At 38.6% G+C, this 14,815-nt stretch overlaps 1 non-coding gene across 1 annotated transcript; it reads left to right on the top strand.

The window, feature by feature from the left end:
* Positions 1-8,189: 8,189 nt before the first annotated feature.
* On the top strand, positions 8,190-8,296 carry LOC141625896 (small nucleolar RNA R71). The gene has a single exon (XR_012535641.1). It is a non-coding gene; the product is annotated as a small nucleolar RNA R71 (small nucleolar RNA).
* The last annotated feature ends 6,519 nt before the right edge of the window (positions 8,297-14,815 follow it).

Below are 14,815 nucleotides of genomic sequence, written 5' to 3'. Positions count from 1 at the left end.
GAGTTGGGTTATATCTTATAATCCTAGGAAAGTTTGGGTCCCGGAGCCGAATCGATTATATTGTACAACACCTACAAGTTGACTTAGTCTTTCCTACTCAACAACATGCATGGTCTAATGAGACTCGAGTTGGTTTATGTCTTACAAGTCTCATTGAAAAGATAGGTAATGGGTAAAAAATGCAAGGATTCAAAGGCTCACATTTCATCAAACATAACATGTGCATGAGTTGAGATCAAAACAAGCAAGCAAATAAACCATGAAAGCATATTAATTTAAGCATGAATCATTCCCCATGTTGGTTTCCCCTAATTACCCATTAACCCTAGCTAGGTCACTACTCACTCATTATCATGTTGATCATGCTAGCAAGGTTGTCAATCATACCAACAAAATGAAACATGATGAACAAATGAAAGTAATTAAAAATAATTAAAAAGGGATTAAGAGAATTATACCTACTAATGATTCCAATAATAAAGCAAAGAATAAAATAAGTACTTGATGCTTAATTGAGAGGTTGTCAATCTCCCAATAATAACCCAAATAATCTTCAATTACCCAAAATAAAGGATGAACAAAAGAGAGATTAAGGAAATAAAACTTGTATTAAAACTTGATTAATTGTTGATTACAATACTAAAGAGAGATTTGATTGATATTAACTACTCTAATAATTGATAAGAAGATCATGCTCTTCTAATTAGACTAATGGGGTATTTATAGTGGAAATTAGGTGGATGCATTAGGGTTAACTAAGGGCTAAACTAGTAATTACACTTTTTAGATTGAGCAGGGAGAAGCCGGTATTTTTCGAAGGAAGGGCTTCTTTCACGGATGCTTGAAGAAACGAAATTGTGCTGGGCTGGAATCCGGGCGTATTGGTGTCAGGACGGGCGGATTGTAGCAGGGGAAGACGGGCGTCTTTGGGAGAAGACGGCCGGATTCTGGTGGCTGCTTACCCGGGCGTCTTTGAAGGAAGACGCACGGATTGTGCTGTGGAGGACGGGCGGATTCATGGCAATCCGCTCAGATTGTAGTTCATCATTGTTTCTTCTTCTTTTCTTCCCTTTTCTTCATAAAATCCTTGGGGATTTCCTTGGGGATGCAAGGATCCTTCCTCAACATTGCTCATCTACTATAATATGTACAAAGGCCTTCTAATCTTGTCTCTCCTTGATGCTTGGTCATTGAATTCAATCAATTTAGTCTCGTTTTGCCATGAAAATTCAAGATTTGCACTCCTTTCCTACCAAGGGATCAAAATCTCAAAGAATATGCAAAACAAAGAACTAAAGACAATAAATGACCCAAATATGCACTAAAAAGCATGGGAACAAGGTTAATTCGGGGGCTAAATATGCGCTAATTATGGTCACATCAAATATCCCCAAACCGAACCTTTGCTCGTCCTGAGTAAGGAGGTGACAAAGACTAGGACCATTATTTAAACTAACCTAATAACATAGCCGATATGAGACAATTAGCGGGTCTCACTCCGCCCCTTCAACTCATAACAAGACAACCATGAGGTAGGATGCCTTCTTGCAAGGCAAGGTGGGTCTTGCCAAAATGGCGACACACCCAAACATTAAGCACACAAAATCAAATAATGGATGCATCTACAAAAGGAATAGCCACTTCCTCATCAAGTGGCGGAGGCACTAAAAGAGAACAAATTTAAGAGCATATAATCCTTCACAAATACTAGTTCAACAAATTACTAAGGCTAAGAGGATGGCACTAAATCACCTCCAAATGGTGTTAAACTAGACTACTTTCGTCCTCAATTCCCAAATGCTTTCGTCAAGAGCGATCGGATGGTGGTGGAATGATGATCCCTATGATGCTAGTAGCATATGACATGACAAGTCTCGAATTCTCTACAAAAGTAAAGGTCATGGATCGTCCCAAGCTCGACAAAGTGGCTTGACAAAAGGCTTTTTGGGAATGAAATGCTCAAATCTTTATAAACAAAGGGTGGATATGACTAGTATTCAAAATTTGACCTCATTTAACTTTCACATTTCAAAAATTAGAGATGGGGTTTGTCCCTTCCGGGCTAGTGTCCTTTGCTTTCGCCAATCGCTTATTAGGCAACCGGTTAACCTCTAGACAGTAGCTTTTCGGGGTGATAGTCACTCTGTCTCTGGGCGGTTGAATTCACAACCGTGTGGGAGCCCAATTCAATGGATCCCTCTCCAAAGCACATCGAAGTGGTACGCCTCCATCAAAACAACTAAAATTCTCAACATTTCAACACTTCATAACATTTGAGGTTTCCTTAGCAATAAATTACTTCCACATAACAAAATTTTCGAAATGAGCACTTCAAACTTATTGATAGAAAATATTTTTGGGTTACCTTACCACAAGGTCAAACAAGGTCACCTAGACAAGTTAACCAAGTCCACATCGCATCACGGGGTTGGAATAGGTGACTCACATGCAAAACCTTGACTAGGCTTTGGGTCATGGGTCAAAAGACACTAGTATGACACAATCTAGGGTGTTTTACAACCATTCTAGTAGGCAAAGTCTTAAGTTGAAAAAGTATTTGTAATGGCTTAGTTGCTCTTGTCAAAGTTCTCAATTAGGCACTTTTCAAAATATTTTATCTAAATGCAACTACATGCCACGATGCAACTATTATATACATCCTAATGCAAGTGATTCTACCAACTAATATGACATATAAACTAAATGCAAGTCCTAAGTTCACATTGTTATACCGCATCAATCAAAATATAGCCACATAGTCATTAACATAAAGAGGAAAAAGGAGATTGGAAAGATCATACCATGCGGTCTTCATGATCCTCATGTCTCGGATGTGGCGTAGTCAATCAATGTGAACAAGGATTGAACAAACACAATATATACAACAATATATACACGACTATACTACAAAAGAAATGAACTTGTTTTTGTGTTTTTCAATTTTCACATTTTTATGGCTTTTCGAAATTTTTCAATTTTTTTGGATTTTTGAATAAAAGTTAAGTTAGAATTCCCCATCCCCACACTAATATGGGCATTATCCTCAATGGCCAAAATGATGGGAAATTATGCAAACATGATGCATGATTTCTACACTAAATGCAAGCTACACTAATCTACACTACATGATGCATGGTTTTTGTTTATGACGGAGAGGATAATTTAGATTACCTCCCGTTGTGTATGCATTAACTTCCACAAACCGATCTAGACACTATTGCTAATGTCCTAAGGTTGGGTGTAGTTCATGCACACACTATGCAATGCATGAAACTAATTTTGTCATTTTGGATTTTGAAAGGTGGGAACAATAAAATGAGAACACCTCAATGGGGTCGAGGTGTTAGTCCTCTATGGTGCTAGGACTACTTCAACAATGATCAAGATTAATAAATAGAACAAAGAGAGAAATAGACAAACCTCAAGAGAGTAGGAGCCTCTAAAGCTTGCTAATCTTCCATCATATCATCATTATCATCACCTTCCTCATTAGAAGTGGTCTCATCACCACTTTCTTCTTCACTTTCTTCTTCACCTTGCTCATCATCCTCTTCTCCTTCTTCACTAGCTTCTTCATCAATGTTATCATCAACCTCTTCATTACCGACAACCTCATTATCACCCGGAACAACCCTAGATGCACTCGGAAATAAGACTTCCCTATCCGCCCAACTAGGCAAAGGACATGATGGGTCAAGTAGTCCTTGCCTAGCTAAGTGTAGGAGGGGTGGATATTGGGCTAAGTAAGCATTTTTCTGATCCTCGAAAGCTTGCTTGTGCATCTCTTGCATGAGAAGAGTCAAATAATCATTTCTTGCTTCAACGCCTTCGGGCTTGAACTCTTGGTACTCGAAAGGATAGGTTGGTGTGACAATGGAAGAGGAGGGAATTTCAATTTCACCCTTTTGTTGTTGGATAATGTACTCGGCCACTTTTGATAGGGGAAGTAGATAGTTGGTCCGGTGGACACTCAATCTACAAATCTTTGAAGGCAAAGTGAAAGATCTAGCCTCACTAGTGAGCCATCCATACTTGGTGTCAAGAGGGTTATGGGTAACCCACTTGTACTTGTATATCATAGTATTATTATCAATGAGATGACCACCCTCTTTCGCCTCATACTTGTTATCTTTGTTGAAGTTTGGATCAAAGTATTTAGCTAGGATAGTGACTAGGCCTCCATTCACAATAACGGTGGTGCCTTTCTTCCCACAATCAATATTTAACCATCTATCCACCAAGAGCCTTAGAGAGTTGAAAGGCTTGGTGAATTCCCTTCCAATGTTCAAAGTCGACTCAAGAAGAACAAAATCGAGTTTGGTGAAATGGTTGGTGTCTTTTCTTGCAATGATGGTGTTCCCTATGACCTTGTGCCATACTCTAATGTCCGGATGGTGGACTAATAGAGCGCGACTAGCATGAAAGTCTTCAAATTTCCTTCCGGAAATCGCCTCCCAAAGAGGGTCGGGGTCATACTTGCCAACATTCTTAAAATAACTCGGTGAATCACTAAGACCCAAAGCTTTACCCATTTCCTCAAAGGAGATGCGCCTACTAACATTAGCTAGACGAAACTCGATGGTCTCCATGGTCTCAACCTTGTTAACTTTCAAAGAACTCAAAAATTCTAAGGTAAAGGAGGGGTATGTCAATTCTTTTGATTCAAACAATTTCTCTAACCCCATGGTTTTGAAGAAGGCTCTAGTTTGCTCAAGGATACCCAACTTATCTAAGGTATCTTCACAAATAAACTTGGTGGATAGAAATGATTTCCTAGCAAACTTGGCAAAAGTGTCCCTATGGGATTTGGAAATGAAAATTACCTCTGGATAGTTCGAAAGTTGAGCAATTTCCGGAGTAGAGGATGTTGTTGCTTCCATGGGAGGTTGTTGTTGTTGCACCTCCAAGTTCGGGTTAGCTACCACCATAGCCAATGCTTTCTTTGCTTGAAGACTCTTTTGTCTTGATGAGAGTGCCTTTGCCTTTGGTGCCTTTGCCTTTGTTGCTTTTGTTGCTCCCTTAGTCTTTGCCATTGATGAATAAACCAAGAAGAGAGTGAAAAATCTTCAATTTCTAGTGCACCCAAATCGATTTAAAGATGAAAGGCTTTGCCTTTATGAATTCAAAAATCGACTCAAAGGTTGAAGATTTTGTGCTTGGTTTTGATTTTTGTTGAAAGAGGAGTGATTGATTTGTTGTTAAAAGGATGTTTTGATTTCATTTTGGTGAATGTTGTTGAGGAATCTTGTTTTTGTAATGGAGACGATGAGGGTTTTGGAGTTATGAGTAGTGTTATGAATGAAGTAATGAAGAAATGAATGTGGGAGGGGGTTTATAAAACCCGAAAAATTTGAACTGCACGGGCAAGACGGGCGGATTCTGCTCGCGACGCTCGGATTTGGCCTGTTCTGGGTTGGGAATAACTCGCCTAAAGACGGGCGGCTTTCAGTGAAGACGCTCGGATTTGCAAACACGGGACGGGCGTCTTCTACAGAAGACGGGCGGATTCCTTTACAGGGATTTTTCTTGTTTTCCTCAGCCAAGAAAACGGGCGTCTTCCTTTCAGGACGGGCGGATTTTTAAAGACGGGCGGATTCGAATGCAGGACGCCCGGATTCGTTGACAGTCAAAAATATTTCAAAAGTTCGGCTCAGAGGGACGGGCGTCTTCTACCCAATATGCCCGGATTGCCTGAAGACGGGCGGATTCTCCTGAATCCGCTCGGATTCGACCCCTTTGTACCCGGATTCAGTTCCATTCGTGTACTTTGCATATCCCTTGTCATTTTTCCATTCTTCTTCATATCTCGTGTTCTTCATTGTGGGGGCACTACTAAGGCATGGATAGCCTAGGCAATTGCCATCCCCACACTAAGCTAAAGCACTACACATTAATTGAAATTATTAGTCCCTCCCTCACTTCTCTCAAACATGATAATTATCTTGATCAAAGTATAAAAATCCAAGAATGATAAAAATGCAATATAAGAATTGAAATGCAAGTTAGGGAGTTAGAAATATTTGCAAATGGTGGTTTAGGGAGGACTCCACCAAACTCTCATTCTTGATGAGATGTCAAGGGGGCATGTTCAAAGTGTTGTTGATGTTGCTCAACACCTAGAAAAAGTAATCAAAAGCTTGTTCATTATCATGAAAGAGGTCTTCAATAGACCTTGGCCCTTGTTGTTGGTCTTGATCGATGATATTACCAATGTAGGGATTAAAAATCCCTTCAAATTCGTCGTCCCAAAGACCACATACTTCATTAAGTTGATCATTGAAAATCTCTTGATTTGATGGAGACAACTTTCCCATTTCCTTTTCTTGGCCAATAAGGCCATCTTCTTCATTGCTTGACTTTGGTGAGCTTTGCAAGCTCTCTTTGTCACAATTCACTTGCTCTTTGAATGGAGCATCTTCAATTTTCTTCTTCCATTGGAGTTCCGACTTTTTCCTTTCATCCTTCCGACTATAATGATCGATCATAAAACACGGTTCATGTAAACGGGGAGCTCTCATAGTCTTGTCAAGATTAAAAGTGATACTCTCATCTCCCACTTCTAGAGTGAGCTCACCATGTTTCACATCAATCACCGCACCCACGGTGTGTAAGAAGGGTCTTCCTAGAATGATTGGAATGTTGGAATCTTCCTCCATATCAACAATGACAAAGTCCACCGGGATGAAAAACTTCCCAATTCGTACGGGGACGTCTTCCCATATCCCTAATGGTGTCTTCGTCGATCTATCGGCCATTTGGAGTGTGATATTGGTGCACTTAAGCTCTCCCATACCCAACCTTTTACTTACCGAGTACGGCATAACACTCACACTAGCCCCTAGATCACATAAGACTTTGTTGATCGTGGTGTCGCCAATGGTACACGGTATTGAGAAGCTTCCCGGATCCTTGAGTTTTGGAGGTGAACTCCCTTGAAGTATTGCACTACTCACCTTAGTGAATGCGATAGTCTCAAGCTTCCGGATCGACTTCTTCTTTGTGAGGATGTCTTTCATGTATTTCGCATAGGCCGGCACATGATTGATTAATTCCGTGAAAGGAATTGAGACTTCCAAATTCTTCAAAATTTCCATAAACTTTCCAAGTTGGTCATCAAATTTGGGCTTGGCTTGACGACTTGGAAAAGAAAGCCTAATCACAATGGGCTTCTTCTCCTTGACCTTGTCTTCATTTTTCTTTGAAATTTCTTCTTTTGATGATTCTCCATCTTTGGAGTTTTGCACAATCTCTTCCTTATCACTAGCTTCCACAACTTTATCCTCAACTTGCTTCTTCGGTGCTTCATACCTTGTACCACTTCTCAAGTGAACGGCACTAACCGTTTCATGTCTTGGGGGATTACTTTGAGGTGGTAATTGCCCCTTTTGTCTTTGTGAGCTTGAAGATGCTAGTTGAGTCAATTGGGTTTCCAACATCTTGGTGTGAGCTAGAATGTTGTTGATGGTGGTTTCCTTTGCTTGACTATCTTTTTCCATTTGAGTGAAAAACTCTTGTTGATTCTTTTGCATTTGGAGGACCGCTTTTTGAACATCAAAACCTTGGTCATTTTGTTGATTGTATAGATTTTGATTTTGGTAACCTTGGTTTTGGTTGTAAAAGGGTCTTTGATTTTGGTTTCTCATGGGAGGTGGAGTGTATGTTGTTTGAGGGTTTTGAACATTTTGGCTTTTGTATGAGAGATTTGGATGGAATTTGGTGTTTTCATTGTAATAATTGGAATAAGGGGTACCACTCTTGTATGCTTGGAAAGCATTCACTTGTTCATTTGTTCCCCTACATTCACTTTGGTCATGTCCCAAAGTTCCACAATTCTCACATATCCCACTTGGGATTGATGAGGATGCCGTCATGGCATTAACATGATGCTTTGGTGATTTTGAGTCTTCTTCAAGTCTAGCCATAGCTTTTTCAAACTTCAAATTGATTGTGTCAATGTGAGCACTAAGTTGAGCACCCAATTGAGTAACGGAGTCCACTTCATGCCTTCTTCCTCTAGTAGCCTTGCGAGGTCTACTATATTGTGAGTTATGGACTGCCATTTCCTCAATCTTGTCCATGTTTGATTGTCATCAACTTCGGTGAACATTCCATTTGATCCCATGTTGAGAATGTTCCTTGAATCTTCATATAGACCGTTCCAAAATTGTTGTACCAAGAACCACTCGCTAAGTCCATGGTGAGGACATGAGCGACAAATTCCCTTGAACCGCTCCCAAGCTTCATACAAAGATTCTTCATCCCTTTGCTTAAAACCCGTAATTTGAGCTCTTAGCATGTTAGTCTTTTCCGGTGGGTAGAACTTTTTGTAGAAAGCTAGAGCCAACTTATTCCAAGAATCAATTCCGAGAGTGGCCTTATCAAGGCCCTTCAACTATTGTTTCGCGGTGCCTATTAGAGAAAAAGGAAATAAGACCCATCGAATTTGGTCTTGAGTTACACCGGTTTGAGAAATCGCATCACAATAGTCACAAAAGGTTTCCATATGAGAATGAGGGTCTTCACTAGGCATCCCCCCAAATTGGCTCCTTTCGACTAATGGATAAAGGCGGATTTGGCAATAAAATTTCCGGTCAAATGTTGTGGTGTGGGAGTACCATTTGGTAGGTTCTCCTCGGTGGGTACGGAATGTGATGAAAACTTAGGCATTGTGGGTTGATTTTGTGGGGTATTTTGTGTTGGGTTCTCCTCACCTTCTCTTGCAAAAGGGTTGATGAACTCAATAGTTGGTTGAATATCCACAACCTCACTAATACCTCTCAAATTACTCCTAGCAAATCTCCTATTGTTTGTCAAAGTTCTTTCAATTTCACGATCAAAAGGTAACAAATCACCTTGTGACCTTCTAGACATGCAAAATATCAAACAACTCGAAAACATTTAGAACAAACCTTGAGGAGTTTTACTTCCCAAAGGCAAAGAAAGACACAACTAATAACAATATTAGAAAATCTAAATCAAGTTAACACCGTCCCCGGCAACGGCGCCATTTTTGATCGGTCCGTTTCGTGTTCACAATTGAATAGATGTTGTCGTTGGGTCACGTCCGAATCAAAACACAGTTTATAACTTCACAAACAACTCTACAATTAGTAAAGAGGCAAGTAAAGGTCGGATCCCAGGGGACGGGAATTGAGATGAGATTTCTATTGAAACTAGTGGTGTCTTAGGGGTGTCACAATTTGGGTTGATGTAGAAGGTCACTAACTAAATAGCAATGAAAATAAATAAGCCAGATGAATTAAAAGGGTTGTAAACAATTGATAAAAAGCACTAGGGTATCATGGGGTCATAGGGGAATCATGGGAATTGATCATACAAACATGTTCTCATATTATAAGCAAGCATTTATTGTTGTGATGGATTGAGTTGAGTTATATCTTACAATCCTAGGAAAGTTTGGGTCCCGGAGCCGAATCGATTAGATTGTACAACACCTACAAGTCGACTTAGTCTTTCCTACTCAACAACATGCATGGTCTAATGAGACTCGAGTTGGTTTATGTCTTACAAGTCTCATTGAAAAGATAGGTGATGGGTAAAAAATGTAAGGATTCATAGGCTCACATTTCATCAAACATAACATGTGCATGAGTTGAGATCAAAACAAGCAAGCAAATAAACCATGAAAGCATATTAATTTAAGCATGAATCATTCCCCATGTTGGTTTCCCCTAATTACCCATTAACCCTAGCTAGGTCACTACTCACTCATTATCATGTTGATCATGCTAGCAAGGTTGTCAATCATACCAACAAAATGAAACATGATGAACAAATGAAAGTAATTAACAATAATTAAAAAGGGATTAAGAGAATTATACCTACTAATGATTCCAATAATAAAGCAAAGAATAAAAGAAGTACTTGATGCTTGATTGAGAGGTTGTCAATCTCCCAATAATAACCCAAATAATCTTCAATTACCCAAAATAAAGGATGAACAAAAGAGAGATTAAGGAAATAAAACTTGTATTAAAACTTGATTAATTGTTGATTACAATACTAAAGAGAGATTTGATTGATATTAACTACTCTAATAATTGATAAGAAGAACATGCTCTTCTAATTAGACTAATGGGGTATTTATAGTGGAAATTAGGTGGATGCATTAGGGTTAACTAAGGGCTAAACTAGTAATTACACTTTTTAGATTGAGCAGGGAGAAGCCGGTATTTTTCGAAGGAAGGGCTTCTTTCACGGATGCTTGAAGAAACGAAATTGTGCTGGGCTGGAATCCGGGCATATTGGTGTCGGGACGGGCGGATTGTAGCAGGGGAAGACGGGTGTCTTTGGGAGAAGACGGCCGGATTCTGGTGGCTGCTTACCCGGGCGTCTTTGAAGGAAGACTTACGGATTGTGCTGTGGAGGACGGGCGGATTCATGGCAATCCGCTCGGATTGTAGCTCTGCATTGTTTCTTCTTCTTTTCTTCCCTTTTCTTCATAAAATCCTTGGGGATTTCCTTGGGGATGCAAGGATCCTTCCTCAACATTGCTCATCTACTATAATATGTACAAAGGCCTTCTAATCTTGTCTCTCCTTGATGCTTGGTCATTGAATTCAATCAATTTAGTCTCGTTTTGCCATGAAAATGCAAGATTTGCACTCCTTTCCTACCAAGGGATCAAAATCTCAAAGAATATGCAAAACAAAGAATTAAAGACAATAAATGACCCAAATATGCACTAAAAAGCATGGGAACAAGGCTAATTCGGGGGCTAAATATGCGCTAATTATGGTCACATCACTCCTAAACTGTGCATTATTTAAGTATAAAACCAATGGCATATTAAATCTAACTCACGGGGTTACCACTCATAAAAACTCCGTGCTCATATATTAGACAGGCTGTAAATCGCAACCAAATCAATCAAGAGTAAAATTATGAGAAATTAAACAAATCACATCCTTCACAATTTCGTGCTTTTCCCATAATAGTTCATATATTAACTATGACTACGCCTCCTAAATATATACCAACATACTTTTATCATATCCCCATGCTCATATTAACGCTTAAAAATTATATCACATTCCACTCTCCTTAAAAGCAAGGTTACGTCCCCATAACCGCATTCATCAATGAAAACAATAATCATGCAAAGCAACAGAGACTCCTAGGACAAAATAAACAATATTCATTTTAAATTACCCCACATTGTAATATCTCTCAAGGTAACCGGTTCAAAACTAGAAGGGCCAAGGTACGCGTTAAGCGCGCTTTCCTAACCGGACTAAGAGGGGCTCCTAACAGTTTCTACCCGGAGTTCATTTTATTAGACACTTCCTACATTCATTATTATTCATTAGTTTAGGCCTGAGGATCATTTCGCTCTAATACCACTTTGTGACACCCCCATTTATCTAAGAGCCTTTAATTAGACATTCCTGGATAAATAGGATTGTTACCATTTCGGTTTCCCGAGGTAGTAAATAACAAAGTTCGACAAACCAAAGTACTTTAAAATAAAACTTTAGTACTTACAAATATATTACAACATGACTAACCAAACTCAACTTTTAAAATCTCAATACAACTTGTAACTGAACTAGATAAGTGATTAAATCATCTACGTGGTGTAGACTTCTAGGTAGACTGGCCATTCCTCACGCATTCCTATAAGCTTCCCAAGTCAGCTAATCTTTAAGACCTGCAATATCTGCTCCCCATTTATGGTTCATCACAAGTGTTCACGAATACACAGTCAATCGCGAGGTTGAGTAGGATAACTAAACAACAACAACAACATGATATAACAAAGGGACATGATCCAATCCGTCACACTTCACATGGCTCAACCGTGTGTTACCCACACTTCACAACCAACGTACTCAGTTGACACCACATGGTGTAATGCTGAGGTCCACGATCAATCCCCAACGCCACCGTGCCTGGCCTACCAAAATCGTACAGAACCACGACTCTTCCACATCCCCGTGCCTGACCGACCAAAAAATCTCATAGCATTGCCAACTCCTCTTTCACAATTCCAACCAACAATAGAGAACCAACTAACAACGATAACAATATAATGTGCTCAGGACAACAATTACGACGATGTGCTCATGACAACAATTACAGCAATAAAGATCTTTCAACAATTTACCATTTACCAATATAGTATAGTTGAGTAGTTAACCTACTTGGCAAGCACTTTCTCCAATTAATGCAACTAGTTTTAAACCCGTGCAAAATTGCACGGGCATGCTTTATCTAATTTGTGATTTTATTTAGTTTTTTAACAAAATTGTTATTACTCTGTATATATTAAGGTTTATATAATTCAATACGTTAAAGAGTGAAGTATGATAGTAAGTGATTATCAATCACTCTTACTTTTCGTCAGAAAATGTTGTATTATTTAATACGGAGTATTTTTCTTAAATGTTGTGCAAAAATAAAATGAGAATATAAAAAAAATGAAGGAAATAGTAAATTGTACTTCCTTCATTCCAATCATTTTTATACATTTGTCGAATATATGTGAGTTATATTTTAATCAAATGTATAGAATTGATTGTAATAGAGGAAATAAAAGATAACAAACTCTATTATACAACTATAATTGGTTCCCTTAGGGCGAGGGGTATATCCGTCTTAAAAGTAAATAGGTAAAATATTACACCACTTACCTAGATAAGATAATTATTCTGCTAGTATCTATGAACTTTTCTTTTGTTTTATCCTAACTATTTGACTCGTCTTAAACTTAAGACGGATTGACCCGTCTTAAATGAAAATTTGTGCAAACACACACCTCCTCAGAAATAAAGAGAGCCACGTCATAACGTCCATGGACCATAGGTCCATCATTATTTCACTTGAAGTACTCGACCCTGGCCCATACCGCTCGCCTACTTCTTCTTTCAGTCTTGTTTTTTATCACTTTCGCCTCCCTTATCTCGGCTCTTCATATCCCATCATCTAAATCCCTAAATTCATAGCCATCTTTCCCATTTATTTGTCTTTTAGTTTTTGAAATCGAGTAACCTGATACAAAAAGGAGATTGTGTTTGCATGGCTGAGAAGCTTAATTTTTGGTTAGTTATAATAAATTTTGATTTAGTTTACAAATTTTTTTAGTATAAATGGTATTGGTATAATTTCTATACAAATTATTTACAAATATATGTAGTCTACAAAATTTTTACGTAATTCACTATATTTATGATTATACATTTAAAAATTTAAATATATTTTAAATCTCATATTTTTTAAATTATTTTATATTGTTGCTCCTTTAAAATTCAAATTGTTCCTTTGTTATTTTATATAATGTTGATAGTGTTAATTAACGTTTCATAACATTGAACATCAAACATGGAGGTTAATTTTTCAGAAATTAAATAAAGATAAATTTATGCGGGTCCCAGGTTTACTTTTTTTTTTAAATAAAAAAAGGCTGCAAATGATGATGTGGGTTAATGAGGAGGGGTTAAATGTTTTTGTATTTATAAAGATAAGATCTACTAAAACTATATATTCTTCCACAAGCCCGTTCCACAAGTCCGTCACCTATAAAAAAATAGTACTTATAATTTAATTATGAATTATTCAAAACATTATTATATTTTAATCAATTATAATTTTTTTACATTAAATATTTTCTCGTGTAAATTAATACGATACGCAAAACCCGTCTTCAATCACTTAAACCCGATATGCTCATCACCCTTAACATCCCGCCAAAACACCACCATACCCGACTCCAACCAACCCGACACCCTTCCTTAATCCGCCAAAACCCGACTCCTTAAGCCACCACCAATACCACCCAACCTACCACCCACTACCCTACACCACGACGCAACCCAACAACCAAAGACCACCCACAAAACCTCCTCCTACAACCCAATTAAACACGCCCTAGACAACGCCACAAAAACCCGACACAACTAACCCATACACTCACTCACCACCTTACGCCACCTCACGACAACTAGGGGCCACCACCGTGGTCTCCCTTGACCCACGGTGGTCCCACCACCTGCCACGACTCCATACAACAACCCACGGCCACCCATACACAACACAAGGCCCGTAAAAACAACACAACCCGCGACAACCACTGCCCATGACAGCCACCGTACCAACCACCACGACTCACAACCCCAACACCACCATTAGGACCACCCCTAGCTAAAACAACCAACCACCCAAATCCCAAGTCCCAAGTCAAGTCGACAACTAGAAAAGGTACAAAATTCGTCTTAAGGCTCATGGCACCCCTCCCTTAAGACGCCAGTTTCGCCTACGACGGTGGTCAACGAGGTCAACAAGGGTCCTACTACAGTCACGACGCTCAAGGGCAACTACTAAGGTCATCGGTACTGTTCACGGTGGTCCATACGGTCAATAAACGTTAACTTAAATTAGACGATATAAACATAAATTACGACGATCTTACCTTTTATCGCTTACTTGCTCTTCCGTCTCTTAAATCTTCTTCATTCTATTTTATGAACTATTTTTCATATTAGTTTGGTATATATAGTCTAGGTTTAGAGAGTCTAAGATACTAATTAGGAAACTATTACCTTATTTAATTATTGTAGGAATTACTAATATTATTCTTATTCTTTATTATTAAATCCCGATACAAAACCCGATCACTCATATGTTAGGCCAATAAAATCAGCCCTCCTTCCCATACCACACGGCCCAATGCTTAATACCAACTAAGTCCAATTCCCGACTTGCTTACTTACTTTATTATTTAATTATGGTCTTATATGCAATTACTATTATAAATGTCATTAATTAATTATTTGAATTACATTATTTATTCCCATAA

Source organism: Silene latifolia, chromosome X (genome assembly GCF_048544455.1).
Source record: "Silene latifolia isolate original U9 population chromosome X, ASM4854445v1, whole genome shotgun sequence".
NCBI lineage: Eukaryota > Viridiplantae > Streptophyta > Magnoliopsida > Caryophyllales > Caryophyllaceae > Silene > Silene latifolia.
The sequence above is the reverse complement of the archived record's forward strand: the minus strand, read 5'-3'. Positions and strand labels throughout refer to the sequence as shown.